Below are 7,500 nucleotides of genomic sequence, written 5' to 3' on the forward strand. Positions count from 1 at the left end.
CGGTGATGTCATTTTCAGCAGATTGGAGGTAGGGTTACGTTCGACGGCAACGAAGTGTGGGTCGCGGGTGCCCCGAGGGGGGAGGGTTATTATTCTTCCAATACTCTTTAATTGTCAGAGCTTCGTATATCTTTTGCCTTGTTTTTCTTCCCTCCGTTTCCTTTCTTTCCGTTGCCAGTTGTGTTCACTCTGCTCTCTCCAGCCCTGTATTTATTGACGCGTTCATTGGCGTCGGAATATTGCCGCGCTATCAGCCGCCTCCAGCCACAGCTCTTTCACCCCATCCCCCATTTCTCCATATCACATCAGTCTTCGACAGTCCTCCACCTTTTCCCTCGCGCACACTTCGTCCTCCTTTCCTACGTAAGTCATTCTTTCTTCCTGCCCTTCTCCCCTTCCCCTTCGTTCTCACCATCCTCCCTTTCCCACCTTCTCCCTTTCTCATTTTTTCTCTTTCCCCATTTTTCCTGTCCACCTTTTTCACTTCCTTCTTTTCCCTCTTTTTCCCCTTTTTTCCTTTCCACCTTTCCCCCTTTTTATTTTTCCATCTTTTCCCCATTTTCCTTTCCACCTTCTCCCTCCCCTCCCTCCCTTCCTCCCCTCTCTTCTTCCACCCTCGCCCTTTTCTCCCCCTTTACCTCCCACGCCTACACCACCAGTCCTCGATAAGCCTTCAAAGTGTCTAACATCGCCTTTAAAACAGTCCCGTGCTTTGATTTCCTCTCTTCCCCCGTCCTCTCTTTCCCTCCCTCCCTCCCTCCTCCCACATACGCTGTACTCTATAACATGTACTCAATGCCCTCCCTTTGGATGCCACTCCTTCCGCTTGCCCTCTGCTCTTCCACCTCTCTTCTGCTCTCGGTTGTCTTCGCGTTGCTGGCTTGTTTCGTATGTTTTGTTTCTGAATCCTTTCTGCGTGTGGCCAGTAATATGATAACAGGTCCTAAGGCATTGGTCAGACCCCCCCCTCCCCCTGCACTTCGGCTGACCCCCTGTATTAAAAGGATAGAGGGCCCACGTAAGCCACGGGTGTAGACACTGGTTGGGTGTGGCTTGCTGTGGCAGATCTTGCTGTGGGGTCTTGGAGTGTGCTTGGTCAAACCTGTCTAAACCTTGCGGATTCATTTGTTTATTTAGTTTATCGAATCCCCGGTGAGATTGGTTGCTAAGCAGAAATCAGTTGGCAGAGCATCTCACAGTCCCCCGGGATAGAAACACATGTCTCTTTTTCTCTCTTTCTCTCTCTATTTTTTGTCCGTTTAATTCTCTTGTCTCTTCTCCCTTTCCTGTTTCCATCTGCGATTCTCTGTTCGGTCTCATTCCTTTGTCTCTCTCTCTTCTGGAAGTGCGTTGGCCGTGGAACAAAATGTCGTGTGGATTTATTCTTTAAATGTTGAATGTCATTGGAAATGAAAACAGAAAAGGGGAGTAGGGAGAAGGAAAGGGGGAAGATGAAGAGGGAAATTAAGAGGAAGTGGAAGGCGAAGAGGAAGGAGAAAAGGGAGGATGACGGAGAAGGAGAAAGAGAAGGAGCGTAAGGAGAGAGTAGTAGATGGAGACGCAGAAGGAGGAGAAGAAAGGTTGAAAGGGTTTGATAGGAAGGCGAGAAGATAAAGGAGGAAAAGGGTTCCGAGTCCGATGTGCGTCCTGGCGTTCCCGCGGCGGAGGTAGCCCCCGATCGGCCGTGGAGGAGCAGGAGGGGGAAGAGGAGTGGGGGAAAGAGGTTAGAGGGGGGAAAAGCGGGTAGAGGGAGTGTGGAGGGGGAGGGAGGAGTAGAAGAGGGGAGAATGGAGTGGGAATGAAAGAGGGAGAATGAGACAGGGAAGTTAAGTTGGAGAAAAACTAAGAGGGCGAGAAGTAGTGCAAAAGTAAATGGAGAAGGATTACTTATTTACGCATTATTTTTTATTTCAGTTTCGTGCTTTTAGTTGTTATTTTTTAAGCAGGCTCAGTTTTGAGTTTGATAGTTTTTTCTATCTTGACGGAATCACTGTTCCCCGTTGCTGTTTAAAAGAAAAAAAACAGGTGAAATAAATGGTATGGCGTATGTTTTGAAATAATCTTTAGGGAAACTATATATATATATATATATATATATATATATATATATATATATATATATATATATATATATATATATATATATATATATATATATATATATATATATATATATATATTTGTATGTAATTATATTGTTATTGTCGTCAAGTAGTCTGCTTGTGTGTGTACTTTCTTTCAGTAGCAAGTTGTTATCATCATAATGTGCATAAAGCAATAAAGGAATGAGTTCCTGAAACTGGGTCGCGAATGAGAACATTTTTCTCTTCGAGGGAAACTTCGACGTTAATGTGGGAAAGGCAGAAGTTTGGGTGAAGTCTGAAACGAGGAAGTTTAATGGATACTTTTTTAGCGTAACTGCATCTTGCACATTTAAGAAAGAAGGGGGGGGGGCTGGCAACCAACGAAAAGACCTGCGCAGTTTGGGGGATCCTTTAGACCTGCAACATTGCAGTCTTAAATCCTTTGCAAGGATCTCTAGTCAAAAGGCTGGCACGTGTTAGAACAAGTAGACAAGACATAAATTAGAATACACGGTTTGTTACATAATCTATTAATACATATGAGCAAGATATCAGAATTAGAATGCACGATTATAAACAATATATTGATACATGTGAACAAGCGAGCACATTTAGAATTATACTTGATAAGCAGTTACTCATGTTTATTTTAAGTGCATTGGCATTTACAAGTTTAATTATCCTGTCGTCTGTTGTTGTTTTTCTAATTGTAATTGCGTTTCATTTTAATTGTATTACTTATACCAACATATCGCATTCGCCGATTTCCATTCGTCTCTTTTTTATCTCCCGGCTGCCGCTCGTGGAATAATTCTTGAGCAGATGGTTCTTTTTTTTTTATTTTTTTATTTTTTTTTACCTTAATGACCATAGCTCTTTTGAGAAAGCTTTTTTACGCCGATATTCAAACGGATAAGAGGGAGGGCAGAACGAACCAGCTGACCAGCTGACCTCTCGCGCAATGAATACTCGGTAGTTGTGTAAAGAACACGTGACTGACAAGGGAAATGGGCCGCGGGTGAGGGTGGGGGTGGGGGTGGGTGATGGCGAATGGGGCGGTTCGTGACTTTTTCGAATCTCCGATATTTTCCTTTTTTTAGGGTGGGTTATTTAGGGTGTAAGTTTGTTTTCTTGAATGGTTGTTCTGTTAATCTTCTTCGTCTTCTTCCTCGTTTTCTTTGGTGGCGATATGAGACGTTATGGGGACACCTGTTTGTTTCTCACAGACGCAGGAGGGAGAAAAAAAGTTATTGGTTGACTTTTGGGAGGCGGTGGAACGAATGGTGGTGATGATGACGGTGATGAAGAGGATGGCGGCGATGGCGAGGAGGAAGATGAGGGAGAGAATGATGATGGGAAGATGGTATGGAGGATGAGGATGGCGATGGGAAGATGAAGTAAAGGAAGACGGCGAGAATGACGATAAGGGTGGCGATGATGATGATGGTATGATTGATTGTAGGGACCATCAAGAGGAAGGGAAGGAAGAGAATGGGATCTGAAGGCCTCGGGCGCGGGGCCTGCAACAGGTGCTTCTGTTTCGCCAGGAGGGGGGCTGCCGGGATGTCTACGGTGGCGGGCATTGGGGTTCGGGAGGGGGCAGGGGGTAGGTGGGGGATGAGGGTTTGAGGGTTGGGATACGGGGGAGGGGGCTGTGGTTGCCAGCTATGCGGACGGTCCAGCGTGAGGACATCTGGAGACCCGAAGCATTCGTGTGTGTGTGTGTGTGTATGTATGTATGTATGTATGTGAGTGTGTGCTTGTTTGCGTATCCTGCTCGAGGCTTCTTTTTTGTTCTTTTTGTTCATTGGGGGAGGTAATGCGGAGGGAGGGAGGGAGAGAAAGGGAGAGGGAGGAAGAGGAAGGGAGAGGGAAAGAAAAGGGGAGACAGGGAGATTGAGTGAAGGGAAAGAGAGAGACGGGAAGGGGAGGGAATGGGGGAAAGAAGTTAGGGAGGGAGGGAGGAAGGGCAGGAGGGAAGAGGATAGGGAAGGAGGAAGCGGTAGAAGGCAGGGGGAGGAGGAGGGACAAGGGAGGGAGGTGGTGCACGAGGCAAGGTGAGGCCGGCAGGGTCCTCCTCCGCCCGAGTTGGCACGGCGGCCGTCCCCTCTGGGCCAGTGCCAGGCTTCCGTCACCGACACCAGCTCCCAGCGGCAGCGGAGGCTACAGTTCTCGGTAGCGAGTGGTGGCGACGTCCCTGCGGCGGGGCTCGTGTGTCTGTGAAGCGCTTGGTCGCCTCGGCCTTATCCTAGTGTTACGAAAGGAGCTGTGTTACGCCCTCCTTCCCCCTTCATTGTCTCTTCGTCCCTGCTACGTACATCCTGCCTCCCGTGGTGCTGCATCACCTGTGCCGCGGGTGTGCTTGCGGGCATGCAGGACGCTCGCAGTCGGGGCCGAATTACTGTAGGGGAGAGCGGGAGACTTCTTGGAACTCTTTTCTCGGCGGCGAGGACCTTCTTCACCGACCGATCACCCGACTCACCAACCTCCGGGCGTCGTTCAGATCGGGTCGGAGTGGTTCCCCCGCCGTGTCATCAGGAGTGGTCCCCGTCGTTCGTAAGCGGGCTGCTGCGGTGTCAGTCACGGTGCCATGTCAAGGTGAGCATGAGCGGCCTTATTACTCCGGCCGTCGACGCGCTAAAATTTCCGCGCTGGGGACAGGCGCAAGAGGGGGAGGGGTATTGGGGGGGGGGGTAGGACGCGCACGTGGCTCTTTAAGGCGAAAAGGTCACATGTTATTATGCATTTGTAGGGAGTGTACGTGAGGCTCTGCCAGTTCGGGTTTGTGTGGTGTCGCCTCTAATGGTGATGTTGGAAAAAAACTGGGATCGTTCGCTTCAGTACACTTTTGAGACGACCCCCCCCCCCCGCAGATAAGCAGCAGCCACCGGGAGAGTCGCACCCACTGTATACTCGCTAAAGAGATTTTGCGTACGAGCTATGGTGGGGCGGAAATAGCACGCCTAGTTCGCGTCTCGCCCACTAGGGAGGGGGATGAATAAACACCAGCGCCATCAGCGGGAATACCGGCAACCAACAAGGGGGAAATGTGTATATGCGAGACCACGCGCATACTCCTGCTGCTGTCTCTGCTTGCCACGCCTGCATCGGTGCCTTCTTGTGGTGCTTTAAAGCCTCGGATTGGAAGCTCTCCGGTAAGCTCGCCCGCCGACACGCGCGCGGGGGTGCGGAGGTTTGTGTTCTCGGGCGACGCTTGCTTGCTCTCCTAGAGCAAGCAAGCAAGTGGATATAGTGGTGCAGAATGTCTCGTATATCGTGTGATTAATTTTGCGATCTCATAACGTAAAGCAAGAGAAAAAAGTGGAACATTGATAAGATTATGTGGGATTACCCGGCATTGAACACCAATTTGTGTGCTACATTTCTCTGTCTTTGGATGTCTTTCTTATTACGCCTTGCTTGCGTGAAGTCCGTGGTCTTTGTTGTGTTAACGGCGTGGAGGATGTCTTCACATCCGCACTGGATGCGTCGCTTCGTCAGTGCGTCACGAGCACGAAATGGAGTTGTGTATTGTACTTTATATCATGATCATTAACAGTCTTTGACAGTATGCACACACTCTCCTCAACAACTCAATATGTTTCATTTCTCCTTTGTGCAGAAGTGACTGCATTTACCTTTGGCTTCATATGCAATATGTAATTGGGTGAATCAGCCAGGCGGCCAGATGGCTTGCCATTTAGGCAGGCAGACAAGGAGTCCGACACTCGACTGCGCTGTCGGTGCCAAGTGAGCCTCTTGTAAACCTAGTAGAAATGTCAGCATCGGTTGACCTGGTAACCTGAACAACCAGTTCAAGTGACCCAAGAACCCGGTACCCGGGAACTGACTTGAGTCTGTCGTAATCGGAATTAAACCTGGTAGCCCTATTTATAAGGTGATTTTTTTTACAAGGTGATTGTGCACTTGACAGGTTAATGATGATGATGATGACAAGTGGCAGGTTAGTGACGACAAATATTCAACTATTGACGGATTGGTGTTGATAAGTCATTGAAACGCAACTTTGTAACTTGGACTAGTTGCATCCAGTCTCTGCAACGCCTCGAAGTGCACCGTCGTCTTGTGTTGGGCCTCGGGGACTGGAATGAACAAGGAGTCAGGGAGAAGAGGTTGAGGGGTTGGTTGCACCGGGTTGGTTGGAAGGAATAGCTTAAGGGGTTCGAAGGCTGGTTAACGGCTGTGAGGGGCGGGATGGTGATATTGCCTTGGTTATCGCCATCAGCATCATCCTTTTTCTTTTTTATCATCATTCATTGTCATTATTTTTATCATGAGCATTATCATCATCATCGTTACCGTTATCATCATCATCATCATGAGCTGTCCTGTACGTGATTCCGCTGTGTGTTCCGTCTTCAAGATCGTTGTCTTAAAGGTTAAGAAATCGAATTCAAGGCGTGGAGGTACTCAGGTGCTGCCTGGATGAGCTAATGGTAGGAGGGGTTGGGGGCGGGGTGGGGGGCGAAGAGGTGGGAGGAGGTGAGGGTGATATGAGGAAAGAGGAAAAAGGAGAGGGGAGAGGTTGTGTAGGGCTGCCTGTTCACTTAGGGTGGGGGGGGGGGTAAGTGGGTTATGAGGGAAGAGAAAGGAGGAGCTGAAGTAGTAGAAGAACAGAAGTAGATGCTCGAGGGTGAGTAGAAGAAGACCAGTAGAAGAGGACCAAGAGAAGGGCACATAAGGTATTGGAAATAGGAAGAGAAGGGTAAAGAAATGAAATAAAAAAGTTGGATTCCGTCGAGTGTAGGAGGTGCAGTAGTCGAACGTGCAAAGGCTGCGTGATGTAATTGTAATCTTTCGCCTTAAAGATGACCTGTTAGTACCTGCGCGGGAGTCACAAGGGAGGGGGGCTCAAAGGGTTGATGGAGGGGGTGAGAGAAGGGAGGAGAGGGGAGGGGAGGGAGGGGAGGGAGGAGGGAGGAGAGGAGGAGGAGGGAGGGGAGGGGAGGGAGGGAAGAGGAGGGAGGGAAGGGATGGGAGGGATGGGGAGGGAGGAGAGAGAGAAGAGACAGCAAAAGAAAGAAGAGAAGGTGGACGGGGAAGGGAAAGGATAAGGGGAAAGAAGGCAGGGGAGGAGAAGAAGAGAAAGAGAGAAGAGAGAAAATGAAATGGCGAGAGAGAAAGAGAGGGAATGAGATGGGGAGAGATGAGAGGTAGGGAAGGGAGATTGCAGAACAGGATTGGATTGCGAGGGGAATGGAGGGAGGAAGGACGGAAGGAAGGAAGGAGAGAAAGAAAGGAGGGGGGTAGCGAAAGAGAGAAAAAAGAAAGAAATATAAAAAAGGCAGGCAGGCAAATGGGCACGGACGAAGTGGAAGACAAAGAGCTGTGATAGAAAAGAGGGGAATAGAGCGAAGGAGACTGCTCTAAATAACAGACTGTGGACAGTGGAAGC

The 7,500-nt window shown here is 49.0% G+C and overlaps 1 protein-coding gene across 1 annotated transcript in view; it reads left to right on the top strand.

Moving 5' to 3' along the window:
• The window catches only part of LOC113825637 (transcription factor mef2A), a 64,351-nt gene that overhangs the window by 20,078 nt on the left and 36,773 nt on the right, over positions 1-7,500 (top strand). The gene's annotated exons all lie outside the window — the stretch shown is intronic.

This window comes from Penaeus vannamei, chromosome 10 (assembly GCF_042767895.1).
Source record: "Penaeus vannamei isolate JL-2024 chromosome 10, ASM4276789v1, whole genome shotgun sequence".
Classification (NCBI taxonomy): Eukaryota; Metazoa; Arthropoda; class Malacostraca; order Decapoda; family Penaeidae; genus Penaeus; species Penaeus vannamei.